Source organism: Neopsephotus bourkii, unplaced genomic scaffold, assembly GCF_033783945.1.
Source record: "Neopsephotus bourkii isolate Nb327-2 ecotype Australia unplaced genomic scaffold, CSIRO-AGI_Nbou_v1 NB_1600, whole genome shotgun sequence".
In the NCBI taxonomy this organism is placed as follows: domain Eukaryota; kingdom Metazoa; phylum Chordata; class Aves; order Psittaciformes; family Psittacidae; genus Neopsephotus; species Neopsephotus bourkii.
The window spans coordinates 5,359,022-5,382,734 of NW_026902076.1; positions in this window are offsets into that span (position 1 = coordinate 5,359,022).

Here is a 23,713-nt window from a genome sequence, read left to right on the forward strand (position 1 = left end):
AAACAATAAAGTATCTGGACTCACACTAACCAGTAGGTCTGTGACAAAGTCAGCAATGGCACTCAGGTCTGCCATATTTTATTGTGCAGACATTTTCACTAAGCCTTTCATATTTTTAATTTCCAGGGAATAGTAGATGGTCCCTAAGGACTTCAGCTGTTTTATTGCAACAACCCTTCTTAGCTGTGTCGGTCTCTGGAGAGAACCTTTATTTTTTCTGTGCATTATTCCATAGCTTGTATGAGGGCTGTGAATAATTCAGAGGGGGCATTTTGGGGGATCAATTTTAATTTTTCAGAGAAAGGACAGTACTTATGAGAGGTGCTACCTAAAGAATCCTGGCAGGTTAGTGGAAATGTATGCTGCTCAATATTAAGACACCTTAGGAAGCCTTAAAAGACGCCCAGCATTATGGAAGGACATGCAAGACACCAACCAGTGCATAGTTGGTAGATGTGGCACAAGACAATACCTACAGGAAAGACTTCTCATTCTGGAACAACAGACGGGGACAGCTAGAGCACCTTAGGGCATCCTAAATTGTGTTTAGACATCTATACCACAGCTGCAGGCACTGGCTACCTAAATTTCTCTAGGCTCTGCTGACTGCATTGAGTAGCTCTCCACTGACTACAGCACAGCTAAGATACCTATATACACTTCTACATAAGTAGCAAAATCTAGGTATTAAACTTCAGACTGTTTACATTCAGTTTAAATTTAAAACTGAATCATACCCATAAGGTCCATGAGAGTTGCCCCACTGTACTTGTATCTCAGATCTAGGGAAGAAGATGCAGCCTCTCAAATCATTTTGGTTAACATGCCAAGTGTACTTGGAACAGGTCTGAATGTGCCTTCTCTGGAGAAATGTGCTTCTTGGTAAATTACTGTGGAACTAGGTCAACTTTGTGCATGTTTCTGGTGGTCTGATATATAGTTTTTCTTCATTAAGCATCATAGCTTTTCTTCTAATTGCTGAGTTTGTGATCCAGATGTTCCTAACAGCTGTCAGAAGAGTTTGCCATCTGAATACACAGAAAAACAGGCTAGAGGGGGAAAAGTTCATCTGCTTATATGCGGACGCATGCAGTATAAGCATTCACATTTGAGATAATCCCTTCTTTTTCTAGACCAGCAAAAATCACTTTACAGAGATCCCTCTTGGCAGCCAGATTGAACTTTGCAGTTGGTCTTGCTTTGGGCAGAGGGGTGCTCTAGATGACATCCAGACATCAGCTCCAGCCTAGTTTTTTCTCAGTTAATTTTTCTGTCTTTTCTCATGAATATGCACTTAATGGCCTGTGACTCATCTGAGCTGTTTTGGACATCTAGGTTAGAATGAAGGAGATTAAAAGCACTTGCTTTTCTCCATTGACTATAAAAGAAGTCTAGAAAATCAGCTTAGATGTAGACATTTAAACTGAAAATGTCTTCATTAGATTAGCAGACTCCTAAAAGCATTGTTTGGAGCAGTGGATGGAGAGACAGCATTCTAACAGTCTGATCCTGTATTTAAGACTGGTACAATTTGAAAGATTCTGGTCTCTGTTTCAATAATGTTATCCAAAGATAAAAGCAAGTGTTAACTATTTCTTTAATGCCATTCCCAACTATGGCTTAACTCAGAAATATACTAAAAGTAGTGGTGGAGCTGATTCAATGGCTCTGTGTTTCCTGGCATACTCTTGTATTTCAATCTATCAAATCCTATGGCATCAGCTGACTATGTAAAGAAGTTCATTGTTGTGAAAGGTAGATGACATCTGTACTACTGAACTAATTAGTAGCATTGTCTTAACTTGCCCAGTATGACCACAGCCATGATACTAATAATTGATTTAATAAAATTAAATAAAAACTCTGATTTTAAATAAAAAAAATCTGATTTAATAAAAAGAAATTGAGTAAATGCACTCAGATTACTTTTGAGGGTTTGTCTATGGATATAACTCTTCAGCATACACAGGAATTGCATGGGAAAGTATTAAGAGTACTGGGCAATCAAGTTCCAGTGCCCAGCCCCTGGCACTGTTTAGTTTAACACTCTAGATATAGCTGTAAAATACCCCAAGGATTCCTAAATGAATTATCATTGCAGCTGTAGATGATATCCCTGATTTGTTAGGAAAAAAAAAAAAAAGGAAAGAAAATAACAACTTTGGCGTGCACTTTGAGCCAAATCTGTCAGCAATTTCAATGAAACATTTAGTTGTACAGAGAAGTAGACAGGGGCACAGAATTTGTATCAGGAAGTTCATTTCCTCAGGATTTTCAAAAGATAAATGCTTATCTACATAGTCATAAAATACTTTTTCTGCAGGGAGTATAATTTCTTTACAATATCTTTGCTGAAATAGCCTAAAAATTGGGAGTGTTTGGGTATGTACTCTAAATGAAGTCATCTTGTTTGAACATCCTATTTCTAATCTGGCTGTCTTTAAAAGTTAATTGCAAAAGATAGAACTAAATTAAAGATAAGCTTTCAGTTGTGCTTTATGTGATGTTACTAAACTCACTGAAAGCAGATTCCAAAACGGCACAGTGTCTCTACTGCTAATTATACTTTGCTCACAAATACGAACTTAATTGTCCATATCAAATGACAATTGTCATGTTTAATTATGAAAAATATTGTAAAATGTAAAATAGGACCACTAATTTATTATATGAACTGAGATAGGAACTGAGTTCTCCTGAATATAAGAAATGCTGTCTCTGCACCAACTGCAAAACATGCACATCTGCTAAAGTCAACAGTGTCATTTTGCAGACATTCATAATGTTCCTTCCCACTGAAGATCAGAGTATTTGAGCATGCGGTGGTCAGCTGGAGATAAACAGGGCAAATCAAGAACTACACCTGTGTTATAAGAAGTTATTAAAAGAAATTTAAACAGCTGCAATGCAGACAGAGGTATACATCTAACTGTCTGTGTTAATGTTTCTGTAAGTGAGGAGCTGATCTTAAGGGCAAGACAATTAGGATTTCTTGCATGATTAGGAATTGCACAGCCTATGATTTCTGGCTCCCAGCCTCATGCTTCCTATTTTAATGAAGTAGGTTTCTATATGCGGGTCTGAATGAAAATAACATAGTACATCCTAGAGAAAACAGAAGCTCAAAGACTGCTTGATACTACCTATTCAGGGGCAGCTGAAATAAAGCCTCCAGGCATGCTGTGTCAGAAGCAGCTGACCACACCAGAGTTTCCTCAGCCCCAGACCCTTGTGGTTCCCCTTACCTTGTCCTTATCTGGCAGCTGCAGGCACACTTAAGTTCCTCACAGAGCTCCTGTGCATTCCCCGGTGATCCTGGACACTGTCACCACAAGATTGAGAAGCCTCCAAAGCAGAAGTCAAAGGCTGCTGCACAAGATGCTACATCTGCTGGCTGCCACCTTAGTTACCTGTGTTCACAAACCTCAAGCAGGTTCATGTATTTCAATCAGGACTCTTTAATAAAGCAGCCCACGAGCAAGGAGCAGAACCTGGGGTTCCCCAGTTATGCCCTATGACTTGGTTAAAGAACCAAATTTTCTCTTGCTTATTCTCTCTCTATCCCCATAAATTCTGGGGGTTTGTCTTCACAATCTTGACTGGAAGAAAGTAGGGGGCTTCTGCATATGTGTTTAGTTAATAGCTAGCTGGTTTGGACACGCCTACTAGAAAAAGGAGTTGCTGAAACTGAAGAACTTAAGACCAAGGAGCTCAGATGTCTTCCATCCTTGTTGCAAACAATAACCATTACGGTTCTTATGAAAAATACAGTTTCCTTTCTGTTCAAATGGAAAATGAGCTAGCTGTCTGTATCCAAAAGTAGAATTCAGGTGCTGAATCTAACTTTTGCATAGGTACCTACATCCAAGGAGGAGGACTTCAAAAACACTACTGTCATCAATATTATTTCCCCCTTTCCCATGTACAATGTAGTAACATTACAGAGAAGGAAAAGTCTGGACATAGAAGAGAAACTCAAAGAGAAATCAAGTGTTGTAACAGGAACAATAGTCTGGGAAAAAGAAATATTTGGAGCAGCTCATTGAATAGAATGGTGTAGTTGGCTTAGGATTTCCTGAACAAGCATAGCATAGTTATCTTGACAAGCTATGATGACAGTCTGGACAGCAGTTCTGCCAAGGAAAACATTCGTATCATATAAGACACAGATGTAGACAGAGGTTAGAGAAGGAAGATTAGCAACACCCGCCAAATTGGTTTCAGTGAATAGAAAGAAAACAATCTTTTAATCATGCCAAAAAAGTAATAAGACTAAGGTCTCAGCATTTAATTATACTATTTTCAATGGCTACAGGTCTGTTTAGGACTCAAACATGAAGCAGATACCACATCCATCTTATTCCTTAAATCACTAAAACACAGATTACCAGACTGTGCAAATTCAACAGAGAAAATACACTCCATTTTCACTCTTTTTATTTGCTCCTTCTAAAGTGTTTATGATTTACCCATTGTCATGGGTTCAGCAGTAGCAGTCATTTTTCTCCTTCTTAGTACCTGGTGCAGTGCTGTGTTTTTGACTTTCAGCCTGAGAACAACACTGATAGCACCTATGGTTTTAGTTATTGCTCAGTAATGTTTATTCTGACCAAGGACTTTCTGAGTCTCATGCTCTGCCAGGAAGGAGGGGAAGCCAGAAGGAAGCAGAAAGAGGACACCTGACCCAAACTAGCCAAAGAGGTATTCCATACCACAGCACGTCATGCCCAGGATGTGAACTTGGGGCAGTTACCCTAAAGGGCTAGATCACTGCTCGGGTCATGCTGTGTATCCGTCAGTGGGTGGTGAGCAGTTGTATTCTCTTCCCTTGTTATTTCCCTTATCATTATTATTATTGGTGGCAGCAGCAGTGATTTGTGTTATACCTTAGTTACTGGACTGTTCTTATCTCAACCTGTGGGAGTTACATTCTTTTGATTCTCCTCCCCATCCCTCCAGGAGTGGGGGGAGGAAGGAGGAGAGTGAGCAAGCGGCTGCGTGGTTCTGGGTTGCAGGATGGGCTTAAACCACAACACCCATATTAGAGACAAGATATGTTTGTACTGCACAGGGATTTGCACAGACGAGGGACCATTCATGGTGTTGCAAAGTCTGGATGTGGCCGCTGCTTTTGAAAAGCCAAGAGTTAGAAGCATTTGCCATATGAGTGCAAAAGAACAGTCCCCACTTAACTTACTAGCTATAGCTATGGCTGACAGGTATTTAGCTTAGACCAGAATGATACTTGTATATTTTAAACTTCTGCAAATTCACAGAATCATGAAAGATAGGGATGAAGTAAACTGTTATATGTACCTACTTTATACTGTTTCAAAGGCAAGATCAGCATCACCTAAACCACACCACAGATGAACATTGAACCTGTCATTATTACACTATGGTACAATATGATGACATTTCTGCGATCCATTCATCATAGGCTTTTTATGTAGAAAGAATTACATTTGGAAGAAATTCTGCAGTGGTGCTGAACTGCCTTTTAATTGCTTCTTTCAGTGCATTCACCTGTAGAGAATTTCTTCAAAGTCATCCTCTCTGGAGAGTCAGTAAATGCATGAACTTTTACAATTCCTTTTCATGTGATGAAGCTTTGAAAGAGTGCAAGGAGGAAGGTGATGATAACTGGTTGGACTTGGATTCAGGATCACAGCTAATGCAAAGTGAAAGTAGAAAAGAATCAGATACTTCCTACCAAAACTAAGAACAACTCTGGTTAAACCATTGTGGTTACATAGTTGGAAAAACAAGGACCTTCCAACTTTTCAGATCTACTGAGGCTGCCTTTGCTTGCAGTAAGAAGTGGTGAGTAATCACAGTCTTGAAACCTGCTGTTTCATTCTGCTGCTGTTGAGTTCAGGATAGCAGAGTGATTTGCTCTCTCAGGCCCTGTAACGCACATCCAATCTTCACCAAAAACATTTAATTACAGTTTCAGCTTAAGGATGAAAACTGCCTTCAAAACCATAGATTTTCCTCTCCTGCAAAAGAAAAAAATCTACAGCCCCCCCTTTTTACTTCTGAATCAGACTCTTAAAAAATCACATTTCTTTTTCATTCCAACCTACCTAGAAAGGCAAATAGAGGGTATTGTTAAAATTTATAACTTAACGATTAAATGAAAGCTATTTAGAAACCAACCATTTGGGAGGAGAAAAAATCGCAGGGTTCCATTCCAAGAACATTGCCAATAATAGCTGGAATTCAGAACACTGGCTCTGGTATGCTATTTCTGAGTACATAATTCAATCAACATGTTCCTATGGAAAGTTTTTGTGTTGATGAAACTGCATTTTCTCAGGTTTAGTCCTGAGCACATGGAGTTAAGTCTTTGCAGCATCTCAAAATAAAATGGTAGGTACAGTTATCTCTAAATCATCTTCCCACCCAGTAGCCAGATGTCAAAGATCAGCACTATTTCCAGCATTAAAACTTTTACAACATCCTTTAGCAGCTTATGCTTCAGTGTCTCTGTCTTTTCTTTTAACACATACAATGCAATGGGACCAAAGTAGCCAAAAATCCTTTGTGCAAAGCACTGTATAATACACATTCAAAAGACATTGTTTTGCCTGCATCAGCAGAACTATGGAAGAATGAAACAAAAGCAAATGCAGGGTTGTAATGAGTGTATTTGCAGTTCTTCTAATGTTTAACATGTCATTGACTAGCAGGTGCTACAAAGATCTGACTGTACATATACAGCAGAACATTTCATGTCAGCTCAGCAGTTTTTCTGTGGTCTTCAGTATTTTCTTCCAGCCAGACCTGAAGTCTCTGTAATCTTCTGAAGTCCTGTGTAAATGGGGTGCAGTTCCCACTGGAATAGCAGCCCCCTTTGCCTTTCAAAAGTTCAACCTTGCTTTTCAAGAGACAAATGCTTTAGGCTGCTGGGCCAGGGAAGAGCACGTCCAGTGCCTGTGCTGCAACATACACCACCAGCATCTGCTGAAGAGAGAGCGTGCCATCGTGTGGTGATACAGCCTCACCACAGAAGTGTAATTTTTCAGCACCATATAGATGTATCTGAAGATAATCATTCGTCCACTGAAGGAGGATCCTCCAGATCCCACCAATTTCCCTGCTCCCTCTAATTCACTGGAAGATGTCTCAAGTTTCTTTGTATATCTGTAGTATTGCTTCATTCAGCCAGAGCTTTTGGACGCCACCACCAGCAAAAAGCACACAGAGGCTGAAAGATGGGGTGCCATAATCAAGACATGACATGGTCCCCTGTGATGCAGGGAAAACCCCTAAAACTGCTACCACACTCTCTGAGCTTTATCAGACTCCTCAGCCTCCGATGAGAAGGGTGGTTTCTCCATGCCACAAACCTGCCCTCTGCACCAGCCTTTGGGCATCAATGGAGATGAGAGATGGCAGCTTCATCAATACAGTTCTGCTGAGAAGCTCTTGACAAAGTGAATCGTGCCGAGTGAAGGTTCACTTTGGCTGTGGATAAGGGCCAAAGCATCCTGAGCTTACCCATGCATGGCTCCACCCTACCTGATCAGTGTCTCTCCTGTCTAAGTGGGTCCTTCCCAGAAGGGCACAGCAGACCAGGGGCATTGCCATGAGGAAAGGGCTGCAGACAGAACCTACACAGGGCTACACAAAACACCATAGCAATTTTAAGTGCAATAGCCAAGCAAAGCAGGGCTGTAAGGATGACCAACGTCACAGCATATTATCAGATGGATAGCTCAGTAACAACCTTTACCCTGAGATGCACAAACTCCGAGAAGCAGCCAAGCTGAAATCACTATTACTCATTTGGAAACTAGACATAAGATCACACAAGATACCATCTGATCTTGTTAATGCTATTGACTTTACTATTATAGCATTCCCAACATCTAATTTTGTCTTTTGTCCATGGTATTCAATTATGACCCTTCTGCAGAGCTTCTTAGGTGAAAATGTGTTTCATACCTTGGAGAGCATACAAGGTAGAGAAAGGGCCACAAGGGGATACGGGTGTCACCAAAGAGGAATTGCTGGAGGAAATCATAGGTCTTTCAGTAAGTTTTTGGAGGTGAAGAGATGGAAAAAAAAAAAAAAAAAAAAAAAGACTGACCAGGCTTTTCAACAAGTTTACACATTTTTAAAGGATGACTTTCACAAATACTTTTTTGCCTGAGACATTCCATCATCTCCAGACAGATTGCTTCAAATCTAATCCTCGAACCACCGCATTATTGATTACCAGACAGCCACAGAGAAAGTAATTGGATCTATTTTATTCCTCTTGGAATTTCCTCTCCCCCTCTTCTATCTCAAAAAACCTTCTCCTGATTTCCCTCCAGCCTGTCTCCATGTCTATTTGACCCTTTAGGTGACAGCATTCCTCACAGGAGAGGAAACACAACTCAGGAGCTACCGTATTTTCTTCCTCCCTCTAGATGGTGCCATGGGCTCTCCTTGGATTAATTAGCACCTCCTAAAGTCGGGGCTTTGGCGGAGTGGGATTCACCCAACCGCGGGTAGAAGATGACAGAGAATCAGGCCTGAGGTTTGCAGCTTTTGGCATGAAAGTGAGCAGAAGGCAGCCCGGCTGTGGGCAGAGAGCATGAGAAGAGTGTCCCCAGCTCCCAGGGTGTGTCTGGGATGGCGACTGCGAGCAATCCCCACTAAGGGGTGCACTTTGCCACCACATTTTTCCTCTGTCCACCTTCTATAGGTGACATGGGGCAATAAAAATAAATGTACCTCACAAGAAGGGGTGTGTAACATCGCGCTGGCAGTCTGCAGCTGCAGTTTTGACAGGGAGGAACAGCCTCCCCTAGTATTTTGGGGGTTTTTTACCACCCTGGGAAATACGTGAATTGGCGTTTACCATTCCAAAGCAGTATCATCTGTAACGCTTCTTCTCTGTTATAAGCGGGGGAGTGGAAGGAAATTGCTTGTTACCAGTGGCAATATGCAGCTTTTATTTACATGGTAAAGCAATAAAATTGATAATTCCTGAACTGAACATAAGTCATTTGGCTGGAGTTCAGAGCAAAAGAGCATTTTGGCAACCCTTCTTTCTGCTCCATAGAGGAGGGGACCACTAAGCACCAGTCTGGTCTCTGCCTTGAGCAGGTCATTTACTCACCCATATTTTATTTTACCCACATGAAAACAAGGCTCTTCCTATTAATTGGTTTCATAGAAGTCTTGTGATATTTAATTAGATGGTCTTGTAAAACTCAAGAGAGCTCTAAACAGTGGAATGAAGATATCTTCCTCTGATGGGCAAGTATTAAAGCTGAGATACCCAGAAACTGCTATAGAGCACTGCATACAGGCCTGACACAGCTTGGTTTTAAAACCATGTTGAAAAAGCAATCACAGTAAGCACAGGAAAGAGCCACAGATTCAACAACTGGGAAAAACACCTTACAAAGCCTTTAAGAATGTATTCTGTGTAAAGCACTGGAGAGAGTGCTTGAGAACACAAACACATTTATGAGAAAATAGCAGAAAACACTGGCAACCTTTTGGAGCTCTTAAGAATGATGTAATAAGAACCAGTATGTGAAAACTAAAGCTTAAACAACCTGTACTCCTAAACCTAGGCTGGCTTAAGAAAGTGTAGCTTCAAAGGAAACCAGATCTCCATCCCTGAGAAATACATTCTGCTGTAGGACACAGTTGGACAAAGAGAAACTCAAGTTATCCAGTAACTACCCTCAGTGGCAAGTCAATTCTCATTGAACCAGCACTGTGTAGAGGGAAGGCTGGTTGGAATCATTAAACCTGCACAATTGGTTGCCTCAGTAATCCACTGGAAAATCAGAAAATCAAGTTGACCCATAGCCAGATGAAAGGATTTTCCTTCCCACATTGTGACCCAGTAATGAGGGAGCAGTGCTGGTTTGCTGTCAGGAATGTTAAGTGCTGTGATTTTTGAGTGAAACAATGCTTGTGGGGAGAGTTAAGATCTCTAGCCACAAACTCTGTCCCAGCCATGTACTTAGATCATGAAAGCTAAAAGGACTCTAACCTTGGAGATTGCAAAGGACATTTTTACTTCATCTAGTCTCTTTTTTTCCAAATTAGGTATTTATTTACACAAATCCCTCAGAAATAACATTTTTTTTTCTCCACTGGGATATGAACCCCTCAATATGTTTTCTTAACTTTGCTCTGGCAAATGCTATCCCACTCCCTCTGGTTGTATCCACCATTTGCAGAATGCAGTTTAGGCTGGAGAGCAAAGGCAAGATCACCCCAGTCCAGCTGCTATGCCCAAAGAAGATGCCTGAATAACTGCTTCACAAGCCATTCACCTTTTTGTGAAGCAGACGCATCCTAAACAGCATGGATAACTCAAGGTTTGGAAGTACCTGGGACCAAGCTCCTTTTGCTCAGTGCATTTTTAGTGACTAGATGACTAGCTCAAGTGCACTGCTTTGTCCCACAGAGATGTCGTATTAGATATACCTATCCCACATTGAGCACCACCTGCATTTAAGCACATAGAAGTTATTAAGCTCTTTATGCTGATCACCCTACCGTCTCCAGTTTGGCCAAAACTCTGTCTGAAAATGTGACTTATTGCAGCCAAGCTCTCCCATATTTTCCATAAGGAGAAAGATGCACTAAGCGTGCCGTGTTATAACCAGAGCATTCATGTTTGTCAGTGGTTGTCAGAAGAATAGACAGGCTAGCAAAATATGCACCTGAATGTAGCTACTGTGTTTTCTGAGGGACCATTTCTTTTTGCAGAACCCATAAAATGTGTATTGCAGCTGTAGCAGACCTCCTTAGAGACGAATGGCATCTGAAATCATACCTCAGTGCAGCAGCACTGACGGGAAAGAGAGTTCAAAGGCATCCACCTCTCTCCAGAGGATACAGCTATGTTAGACCCTGCTGGAGAGATGACTAGGTACCTGTTTTAGCACCAAAGTGTTACAAAGAGCTTTTTCTGCCTCGAGGCAGTAATTTGCTGAAGCACATAAGACAAATTTCCCATTGGCAGGATGAAAAGAACACTTTCACCCCATTTTTTCGCAAAACAGTACCTTATGTCATCTCTGAAAAGAGCTCTATTGTATGTGTGGGTGATGGCAAATACCGATGGAAGAGAACTGAAATGACAGCTTGTGGTGCTTGTATAAACAGACATTAACCCTGCATGTCCAGGGTTGCAGCTGAACTCTGAAGTCTGGTTTAAACCAGATGAATTAAATTGTAATCAGTAGGTGGCTTTCTTGTGTTTTCTTAGCATGAAACTGGTGAAGTGCCTTGTCCATTTTTGTTTCCTTTATAATAAGACTGGATGGTCAGGAAAAAAACATAAATTTTCTCCTCCCAGACAGATCGTATGATATGTTGGTTTCCCATTTGTATACATTGGTGAGTATATTTAATCTAGACTGCAACTTGGAAAGATACAGAGCAAAAAAGCAAATTAGATTTTACCCAGGCTAATTCTTCTCTCATTTCCTCCAATTTTAAACTAGTGACATTAACACAGTTAACTTTTGATTTACGCGGGTACACGTGAGAGAAAAATGGGCCCTGGAATAGTTGGCTTTAATTCAAAGCAGCTGGGCAGAAAAAAGGTGGAGTGGGAAAATCCTGTTTTCCATGAAAATAAGAGCTCACAGAGTCATTAGCTGTCCCTAAAGATACTTGTTTTAATGCCTTGCTTTAGAAGTGTGGCTAGTAATTCCTGCTGAATCTAAAACTCACCATGAGTCAATGGCTTTTTTAACTAAATAAGTTAGTAAAAAGCCCAGGATGTGCTGGAAGATGCTCATATTTAATTATTCACACATTTTTATTCTTACCCCAATTTCAGAGCCCATCCTGGATTACCAAACAGGGGTATTGGTTTATTGTTAAATCACTGGACTACATAAACTAATGCAGCAGATAAAATTTAACAATATTTAACAATTAAAATTATGGATGTTATGCCATATAAGCTAGGAAATGGTTTCTCACATGTTCTGTCAAAGTTGCAGCCTTCACAATCTGGCAATTTGCTGCAAATTGCTGTTAGCTCTTAATAAGACCAAGGGGAGCTGAGAAAATTTCAGTGGTGATTAACATGCATTAAGTAGAGGGACAATAATTCTTTTTCAATAGAAGCTGTGAATTAGCAGATAAGAGTACAATCAAGTAGGTGTATGGGTCTGTTTGAATCTGCACATCAGTTTTATATCCTCATCTTTCATGGCCACTTTGGGTGCTCAGTACCTTAGACTGTGAAATCACATTCATTTAGATGCCTGCATATGGGTTTCAGTGCCTGCCTTTAAGCACTGGATTTTGATATTTTCTGATATCTTTTCTAATCTGCTTGGCATCGTTTCACTGCAGCAGTGGTTTCCATGCTTGGATTTCTGGGTGTTCAGGGTGGCTTTCTGGGGGCTGTCGTTGTGACGCACAGCACAGAGCAACAGTTTTTTATTCCCCCTGGACTGTGGATAATCCACATTTATGCATCTGAGAGCAGGCTTTTCTCTCAAGTGGCTGCTATTCTGCAAGCTGGTCAGGAGCCATCTATTACACAGGGCACAGTGTATTTCCATGTGTGGCAGCGCTGGAGGATTTGCTACTGGGATATGCCTGCCAGGGAACTGCTGCAGGAGGATGGCAGACAGCAACATAGGCAGCAAGTGCTGATGCAACAGGCACGCAAATACAAAATGTGGAAAAGGTCTCGTGGATTGCACGGGCTTTGGTGGTGCCACCAGTGGGAACCAGCCGAGGTCAGCAGCAAGTGGAAGGAACATGCTGGTGTATGCTCAAACCACACTAACATGTGCTGCCTCCTGCAGCCAAAACGTCAGATATCCTCGGCCAATTTCCTCTTTCTTTTTCTATTTTTTTTTCTAATAAAGGAGGCAAAACACTGTCATTTGTGATTAGCCTGAAGTAGCAGACTAGGAAACAGTGGCCCTTTCCCATCTTTCTAGCCCTGGTAGTCAAACATGGAAATGCATTTCCCAGCTCATACCTTGTTTCCTTGGCCAAAAGAAAGCAACATACTATGGGCTCCCTCTTGTGATGGAAATAAGCAAGAGGAGCTCCAGCCATGAATTACGTTAACCAAATAATTCACTGAATTTGGGCAGGATCACATAACTTCTCCAGGGCTTGTACAGCACACTGGTCCTAGCCCATCATATACTGCACAGTACATTAGTGTCTTCCTTGTTTGGTACACCCCCAAAGCCACAAATGGGCTGCTACAGGAAGCCAGTTAGATATGGCTACTGCATGTGGTACACATTAGCAAATAGGGATTTTTGGACCCAACTGGAACCCCTGTGGGTCCTTAATATTGAATTTGCTGTGACGAGAGCAAAAAACAGATGGTTTTATTCATCATGCAGTCCATCTTCTGCAGTAGACCCTTTAACAGCAGAAACGCTGGATCTTTCAGGCACCAGAGGGAATTGTCAAACCCCAGATCCAGACCTTATCACTCACCCTGCTCACTTCCTATGTGCTACAGCCCATTAACACCACTCCTCTCCAGACCTCAGCACGTTCAGCTGCATAGCGCAGTGAGTTACACAGCCAGATCCACAGCTTTCCCTTATTGCATGATCATCTGCTAAACACCTCACCTCGAAAATTATGCAACTCAAAAGCCAAAAATAACTTATTTCCTTGCTCTTTAGGGGTTTACAGTTCGTTGATACAGGGCAAAGCCTGGGACTGAGGGACAGAGTGCAGATTAAAATGAATTTAGGCAACAATTATTCTTTTCCTCTGCAGAAGAGCCACACAGGGAGGGACTGTACTTTCTCACCTTTGTCTGGCTCTCACTCTCATTCCAAGGGATGAGAGAGGACATATCAGTGCCTCAGCAGACCTCGGGAAGAAAGTCGTTACTTTTTTTCATTTAAATCACAGTTCATACAAGCCAGGAGTGAATGAGCTGATACCTGAGGGGTCACGGCCTCCACGCAGCCATGTGTGTTGGCTGCCTGGCCAAATGTCTTCTTGCTCCTAAAATATTTGCAAGTGTTCTCAGAGTGAAACAAGGGACTTGTATAAAATGATTGCAAGATGTGAACTTCCAGTTCAAAGATATCTACAGACCTGTCTTCTTAGCAGCTCACAAATGCTAAAGGAGACATGGGCAGCCTCCAAAGAAACCCTTCACTGGGGATGAACCCTTCAATAGAAGATGCTTCCTCTTTCAGAACTGAATTGAATCCTCATCAGAGCATGAAGCAGCTGATAAGAAATTTTTCTCTAGCAAAATCTCTCACATTTTCCTTTTACTTTTTTATTCAGTCTCTTGTAGGCTAAAAATTGATGCTCTACATTTCATAGTGGAATAAAAATTACCCAAGTTGTTTTTCTTTGAACAGCTCTGAAGCTAACACTCTCTGATACACTTCACATTGGTTACACAGAAGTATTTCATACTAGGTCTTGTTTTCTTTACTCCTCACTTTGGTGGCACCCAACCAGTGACAAATCATGCAAGAAAACATGGGAAACACTAGTAGGAAACTGGAAGCAAAACCCCCAAATCAAACACATCAATAGTAATTAAAAATAAAGGTAACATTTTTTAAAAACTAGCTGGATTTCAGAACATTTTTCCAAACACAATTGTACCGTTTCTTAATACTAGTAATCTTTCAGACAGCTTCAGGAGTCTTTAATAGGAAACTGCCTTCCTGAAGAGCATGCATTCATATGACATATAAGAAAGTTACTTACAGTCAATATCCATCTTAGAACTCCTTGCACATTTAGCCTATTTAAGGGCATCTGAATTCATAGAATCATAGAATAGTTTGGGTTAGAAGGGACCTTTAAAGGTCGTCTAGTCCCACCTCCCTGCAATGAATATGTACAAGAGATCTGAAGGTCTCTTCCAACCCAAACTATTATATGATTCTATGTGACTTCAGTAGTACTTTACTAATAATATACTATGAGTTTGCTCAGATTGCTTAGATACTTAGAAACTGGAAACCACATCCAAAGACACCAACACCCACAGATGCCCTCAAACCCTGAAGCCAAGGTAGAAAACAACCTTCAAGATAGTCCATTTTTTTTACATTCCCCAAAATGCCATAGCTGCGTGCCAGTCGTCAGCTAAGAACCATTAACTAGAAACTAGAATAATAGCCACAAAACACATCATGAGAAAGCTCTCAGGATTTTACACATCACTAAATCACACAAAGCACAAAAACCAGCAGTTGCGTTTGGAAACCAAAGCTTGCTGCTACTCTGGCCATCCCAGCAAGTGGTCCAGTGATCTTCTATAAAATGTGTCGTATAAGACTGTAAATGTTACTGTTCATTTTGGACAATGCTTATTAGTTTTGCACATAGCGTCAGGCCTGCAGAGCCCTGAACATCTACAGCTGCACAGCTAAAGAGTCAGAAGACCCCATACACTGTCCATCCACAGCCTGCTACTGAGTTGCTTTAAAACTGCAGAGGCTGTGGGTTGTTAGCAGCCTGAGGGATCTAAGTGATATCAAGGTAACTAGAAGCACAACGTCACCAAGGATAACAAGATGGCAGATACATTGTGTTGGCCTTTGACATGTTGAGCTCCCCCTACGTGAAAGGCTCCAGCCTATCCTCAGTCCCTAGCTTGTCCATTGGCCTCACTGCTTATGGGATGGCTCATGTTTATACTCAAGTATGGCATATGCTGACTCTGCAGAAAATATGAATGCAGGAGAAGACTACCCAGAGCTTGAACCCAACCCCCAACAGGCCATGACTTTGAAAGCCAGGACTGGTCATGTCTAAGAGACTATCTGGAGCCTCCATGCTGCTCTTAACCTCTCATTTTCTGCCTTGCTCTCAGCCTTACATGCATGCCACCGCTATGTTCCTCTCCAAAAACAAATGAGAAGCAGCATCCACCATGGGAAACCGGTACTCATCCAATAACCCCCCCGAAGATTCCCCAACTTGCAGTCAGAATAAAAAGTTTGGCCAAAGTACTTTCTTTCCCTTCACACACACACCATGTTTAAAGGTCTAGAAAGATCATGCTACTAGCTGGACACTTTAGAAAGTAAAAGACATAAAATGAGGGACTAGTCGAATCGTTTCAGTAAAGGAGTATACACCAAGTGCAATAAGCCCAGCTTGCCTTTTGCCTGGGATCACTAAAACCCTTCAGTTTGTTTTTATCCTGGACACTTGTCCTCAAAAACAGTGGAGAGACCAGCCCTTCCCCAGGGGTTTCATCCATGCCAGAGCATGGCAGCATTCCTCCTCCAGACCAGCAGCCCTCCTTCATAAAGTCATGAGAAACAGCTGCTGTTTCACAGGCCAGCTCATGTCATGACCCTTCCCATACACATTTGTGTTCTTTGCTAAAAATACTACACTCCCTTTCAACTCATGTGCCCTGCCAGAGAGAGAAGCATCATGCACCAACCTCCATGCTGGAGCAGAGGTACCGGCTGGGCCACGAGTGTATGTTTTGATAGCCAACAGCTCAGGAATGGATGAAGGAGAAAGGCAGTTCTCTGCATTGGTTTTTCTTCTGCCATTCCTTCCTACTACTGTGTTGTTTTAATCCACTCCTCCTGGCCTTATCTGTAAGCTTGATGCCAATCCTTAGGTTTTTCCCAGTGTTTCAAAGGACATGACTAGATCCCCTTTTTGAAGAGCACCAGGAGGATATGAGGTGACAACCACAGTTCCTGCAACAGGGGCAGCTCTGCAGTTTCCTTGCAAATTTACAAATCTGTGAATCTGTGAAAATTTTCAAGCAGAGCCACAGCTGTGAAGGGGCAGGGCTGCCATCTCTTCTCATTCAATCACCTTTCTCCTCAGGCCTGAGGATCTCTTCAGGAAGATCTACTGTACGTGATGAGGTTTCTATTACAGGGTCTGGGAAGGGTGGGAGTTTGAAAGAGGCCTCAGACTGTGTACAGGTTAGACATGGAGCCACATGACTTAGCCATAAGAAATTACTGAGCTTCTCTGGATGGTGCCTCAGCACCAGCCTGTGCTAGCGGGGGGAAGGAGGAAGGAGTACCATGTACCTGGCACAGACTCAGTGTCATGCTGGTGGGGCTGTGTCACCCCCCTCTGACCTCTCGCCAGGGCTTCCCACCACAGCAGATGCAGCTTTGCATCTGACATGGCCTCCCCCTCAAGAGCTGTTCCTAGAGACAGGAAAATAATTAATGGAGAGAGAAAGCATTCCCTGAACTGGAAAACCTGGCTAGAATAGTTAGAGCTGGCTGTCTTGCTGGGCCCAGAAATGGGGGTAATGTGCTGTGGGTTTAACATATCTGGTAAAGCACCGGTGCAAACACCAAAGGCCTTGACTTTATAGGCTTTGAGGGAACATCTGAGGTTTTCCCAGGCTCTTTCAGTAGGTGCTGGTGTTTGGAATGCAGCTGGTTACAGGAGCACTGGCACCCAGATGGAACATGGTGCCCACACCTCTGGGAAAATGTAGGGCATCAAAGATGGTCCGTGTTGAGGATGGCTACTTGCCACCCTTGGAGCAGGAAGGGCAGCCAAGTTAGCCTGGTCCTGGTTGGGTTAAAGAAAAGATCAGCTCCTTACAGGAGCAGGGAGAATTAGGAAAACTTCTAGAGAGAAAAGCAATAAACCTCAGTGAAGCAGGCTGGGTCGGAGGCCTTTTAAAGAGTGACTCAGCCAGCGTTTCGCAATTCTGGGTAAGACTCCATGCTATAAAGATCTCCTAAGCAGAGGTGCTGAGTGATTGCTTTATTGTTTCTTACAAACCTTGCTGTGAAATCCCTGTAAATATGTTTATGAGCTTGTAGGGGTGGCTTCCCTGCTGCTGACTGTACTGTAAATAAACATGCGTGCCTTTGATTCACGGAAGTTCGTCTTCTGGACTCCATTATGGTCCCTGGCTCTGCTTCCAGTTCAGATGTGGGGCCCCTCCAGTCCCAGCTCACAAGGAGCACGACATTTCTGTGCTCCAGCAAATAATGAGTGCACATGTTTAGGATTACACATCCCCATATGGTAGCCTTGCTTGCTTCCCCCTCCCCTCTACTTCCCCCAGGAAAGCTCTGTGAAACTCACCAGCTCTGAAAAGGCAGCCTATGGAGAGGCCATCAGGTCTGGAGACAGCTTTCATGAACTGTCCTTCCTCCTTCCACATGACAAGGACATTTGGATATGTCCCTCTGAGTTTGGGTGGGCAATGCAGGAGCTGGAGGATGCACGTTGCCTGCATCTAAGGTAGATGTTGATTCGGAGAAAACTCCCCTGTCTCAATGTTTGCAAGCATGGTGGTGCATCTACATTTGAGGGAGACCTCAAGAAACTGTGTACTTTGTCTTCCACCCTGCAGTTGGCTTGGAGCAACACAGGCCAAAGCAGTGTGCCTGAGGCCAAGCGATGAGGCCAGCAAGGAAGTCTGCCACCCCATGCTGTCTGCCCCGTCTGCAACAGCCAAGCTGCCTCTGTCCCATCACAGCCCTGCGCTCAAAGCAAGATGAATTTGCTGCTGCTTTACCTAAAATCCAGGATTTTGTGATGCCAGTGATGTTCAGGCTCTGTTGAATGCATAGCAAAATGCATAGCAAAGGAGGTCCAACACAGGGACAAATCCTCTGCAGCCATCCCAGTGCAAGCTGTCCTGCTGTTAGGGAAGGATTCTCCTAATCTCAACGCAAACCTGAAGACAGATAATTTTTACATCTATTTATGAGTTCCCTTCCATTTCAGTGTGTCCATATAAATGTACAGTCCCAGCACGCTGGACATAACCATGAACTTCAGTGAAACCTCCACTCAGGCATCCTCCTGTCTCTAACCAAACCAGGCTCCAGCCATCAGCATCAGATGGTGTGGCATTAAACCTGGATTCCTAACCACAACATAAAAAATAAATACTTAAGCCAAAGAAAACATTTCAGAAATGCAACAGCAGCAAATGGAGATTTTATCAGTTTCTCTGCTTCCACCCACCCTCTTATTACAGAGTTAAAATATGGGGTTGGTCCAGGAAACAATATACATCAAAATAAAGAACCAGGATATTTGCCCATCAGTATAAACCAAATGAGAGACACACCAAACACCACAAAGAATCCTGAAAGCAAGGAAACATCTTGTGCACTCAATGAGCAAAAAGCTCCTATTTTGTGTAATGCCTTGCAGCCCAACTGTGATGTGAGATGTTTGAAGCATAACTTAATAAACTGCTGTAGGCATAAACAGGACACCAGGGAGATTTTTCTTAGTTGGCTTTTGAAAGGAAACAGAATCAGTGCAGCAGGTCATCAGCTCCAGAGGATGAAACACTGAACAGAAGTTTCTCACCAGAAAAAAAGGACCTGCTTGTAAGCAAGGACTTTGAGGAACTTTAATATTATAAGAGTCTGGAGCCAGGTAGGGACTAAAGATTTAAGCTGATATGCACCTGTGTATGAGTATGCCTGTGTCTGAGCATCTGTGGCATCAAGTGTACACAGACAAGTGGGTTTTAACTGAATAGCAAACAGTGACAGTGACCCTGTAATCAGGGCACTGGGCCAGGACTCTGTAGGCTGGCTCAGGCGAGAGTGTGTTTCAGCACATTATTTTCTATAACAAGGCATTGAATTTCCACACATGGCAGTGGGGAATCAGGTGTTGGTTTGCAAGTGGGAATGGGGGTCTCCAGCTTTATAAGTCCTCTGTCATTTGGATCCCTTGTATTCATCTTGTGGCTGTCCCTTCTCTACGTATAGGACCAGAATAATAGTCCCCCAGTTCTCCTGCCTGCCTTGGCTACCTAGGTTGCTGGTGTCACTGAGCAGAAATTGTCTCCTACTACAGGGTCCTATTGAGACCACGCAGAAGCAGGATAAACTGAGTACCCAGCAGTATTGTACCAGACACCACAAAGCTGCCAGATCCTTTCTTTGCCCAGACAGGGACAAAACTAATCAGGATACCAGTGTGGAACCAATAGCAGCTGGATCTCATTTGGACCACATACACATTGTGAGGATAGGGAAACTGGCTCCAGTTATTTTCCAAAACACAGTCAGAAGAACCTTATCAGATCTCCCTAATTTCTGCCTCTGCAAAAATGTCTATTCTGTGCTTCCTTTTTTATTAATCTTAATTTTTCATTTTCATTTGGTTTTCAACATCAAGCATAGTTAAAATGAGTGATGATGAGGAGAGGTCTAGTGCTTGATGATTTAGCTTAATGGTTTGACCTTGGGGTCTCAGACTGGTACCTTCAACACAAAAGTTCCCATCCCCTCCCAGCTGTGTGTGAGCACGCGAGCAACTCCCAAGGAAAAGGAAAAGCTGACAGGGCATTTCTGAGATATGTTTGCAGGCAAATCCTGGGAAACCAGTGGGATTTGTCTAGTCTGGCAGTTTGCAGTGCCAGGGAACATCTTTCCAAAGCAGGCATCCAGAATAGTTTTCTTGATATGTTCACATCTCACACATCTGGCTCAGTCAGCCTCCAAACACTTCCATTTTCTGAAGAAACTCAGACCCTACTGTGAAATTTCTGGTGTAGACCCCATCCCTAAATTTTAACTTCTAGCCATCCAGACTATGTAATTTTAGTGAAAGGGAACTTAAGAGGATTTCCCTCTCCTGGCATGTGGTTGTCGATTGGTCCCAGAAAAAAATTCAGATGTAGTGTTCCCATTTGATAGCTCAAGGGAAAGGAATTGGGTCCATAACAGTAAGTCAAAGATGTGAAGAGGCAGTTGCCTGAGCATCGTGACTGATGGCCACAGACAGAAATGTTTTCCTCACTGTTTTGAAGGTCAGCTGCTTCACCTTAGACCTTAAATAACCATATGGTGACTGACCTTCGGATGCTGATCTGGAGCCTCGCTTTTCATCTCTCTCCACTGTTCAGGTTTTCCTCTCTCTAGTCTCATCCAAGGCATTGCAAATCTTCTTTTCTTTTTCTCCTCCCCTTGCCTTGGCTCAGGCAGGGCCTGAAGGCTCAAGACAGGAATCACTCAGCGTAATTCTACGTCCTGTGTTATGGAGATAGTCAAGCAAACGATCTCGTGGTCCCTTCTGTCTGGAAAATCTCTTCAGGTTAAATCTGTAACGATAATGCTAATGCAGACATTTTGCAGATGTTAATTTCAGGACATGCATGTTTGCGATTCACTTTGGTGACTAGGAACAATTCAGTTCCCAAACCAGCACTGACAACCATATTTGTTACTGTATTAGCTACCACTTAATTCAGTTTAAAACAAACTCAGAAGTTCTTATCCATCTTATTTTGATATGTATTACTCATTCACACAGGTCCTAGAAAGAGGAGCTTTGGACAAGCACATTGCATTTTTTAACATGTCTGAACATTAGCTTTTAATAAATTAGTTAAAGCATATTAGCTAATTTTTAGTCCTTCTCCCCTAGTCTACAGGACTTGATTGTCAAGAGAAGCCAGACCAGTACTTCTAACCAATAGGAAATTTACCTCAAAACCCAGTAAATCAAGCAGCACTTCCAGTTATGCAAGACATTTTGTCACGATGTTGAGCTCTTGCAAATGTTATCTGTTCCAGAAGGTGGTCATCTAGAATCAGATCTAAAATAGTCCGGGTTTGGCTGCCCATTCTCAGATCAACAGGATTATGTGTCTTGCAGGATTTGTTCTAACTGTGAAAATGAAGTAGGTTATGAATCTACGTGATTCACAGCTCTTTTAAGTGGAGGTGATTTGTCCCCCTTCTGCCAAAAACATCTCCAAAACATCTGGATCCAGGCCATCCTCATTACTGGACTCAAAATTAACCCCAAATAAGAGGGAATACGGAAGGAGGGAGAGATGAATGTCTACTTAATCCAAACACTGATTTATCCCTCAATCCAGATGCTTAAAAGATTTAACAAGAGGAGGGCTGCCATGTAGCCCTCACATATGTACCAGAGAATGGTTAATGTGCCCTAAAGTTTGATAATCTGAATAAAAATGGATTTGAGAAATTGATTTGGATTAACTTGATCTGCTTTTTAGTGAAAAGATTTGAAATCCTAAACAAGCAGCTTAGCCACGATTAACTCATTTAAACACTTTCACAGCTAAATGTATTCCCAGTGCTCTGAGCTGTAGGAGCTTTACCCTTTGGGGATTAAGCTAACCTAATGTGAGGGTTCTCCTGCTCTTCTCCTCCATGTCTGCTCGTTCTGCAATTGGCTCCTCATCATATCACCTCATTCCTTTCTTTCACTGTAAGGGGCTGGAGAGATCAAGAAGTGAAAATTTCTCCCCATCCTTTCCCATCTGGTTACAATTTCCTTCCCCCATTATATGGTGGTAAAAAAGATGATCTGAGTCATGCTCAATTTGCCAGGTAACTGAAGAAGCCCAACAATGAAGAGTCAACCATGCAGCTGCTGCCTTAGATTGACATGCAAGTCATTCAGAGGAGGGGGGGCCTCAGTCCACTTCTCTTCTTAGATACAACCCAGTAATAAGAATTAGTCCTGGAATTATATATAATAGCCCAGAGCATCCTTGCCTCTGGACCTGTCAGGACTCATTGTCTGTGCCTACAGCAGTAAACTAAAGGAAATTAGGACATGGGCCCAAAAAGTGTCATGCATCCATCCACAGTTGCATTATTCACATCCCCTTTGGCACTGGTGAGACCTAAGCCAAGCTGCAGTGCAAAGGCATGACACAGGTTTGCACAGGGCCCAGTAGACAATTTGGATGGAGCCATCCTGGCTTGCGGATTAGAGGGATTAACGTAATCATAAATTGCACAAATTGGCCTCAGAGCCAAAGGCAGCTCCTCACCCATTTTATTTGCTAGTATACATGGGGCTGCTAACAGTAAACTATGCATACAGCAGGCCAGTTCAGGAATTTCTGAAGGCAACAGAAATGCTGAGGAGGGGACAGTGGTGTTGCAAGGGGCAGTCAGCACTGTTGAAAGCCAGGGCAAGATGATTCACCTCTTTGTTCACCACAAATAAAAGATCTGCCTGCAAAAAGCTCATCTTATGACGTAGGTTGCAACGCATGCCTGTTGTTTTAGGATGAGGAACAAGGCTACTTGCTCACAGGTAGCTCAGAAGAAACAACCACTGAGAGCCAAGAAGTCCTCCAAAGGTGAAATATTTTCTGTCCATCAGACAAAATGACTGATGAAATTCTAGGGCCAGAGCTCATCAGAAATAGTCAAGTTTCACCGTAACTTTTTTTTTTTTAATAAAAGACTGAATTTTTTAATCTCCACAGGAATGTTCTGGGGTTTTGTTTTGTCTTGTTTTGTTTCTCTCCCAAAGGAGGGGGAAGATCTGTTTTCAGGACTAAAAGCTCCTGGAATTAGAAAGCATGACTTATATAAAACCTTAAAAGATTTATGCTTTGGCTCTTTGCATTTCTTGAGGCTTACTGGTGAAAACTGGCATTTTGTGTCCAGACACAACCTACTACAAGGCAGATGTCTAACCTTAAACTGCTCCTCAGCACAGACACAAAAGCCGTGCTTTCTCATCCAGACACTTCTGCTTTAATTCTTTTTTGGCTTTATTGCTTTTTTTTTTTTCTTTTTGCCTTTTTTTTTTTTTTTGCCTTTTTTTTCAGATTCTCTTCATTTCCTTTATATTAAAAAAATAAAAATAAAAATCACTTTTTAAAATAAGATACATAAAAGATGAACCGAAACAAAGTCTTCTAAAGAGAGTACAGCTTGATCCTCTTGGGCAGAATTAAGCTACACTTAGCATTAAATGGCAAAAGCCACATGCTCCAAAAGCTCAGACA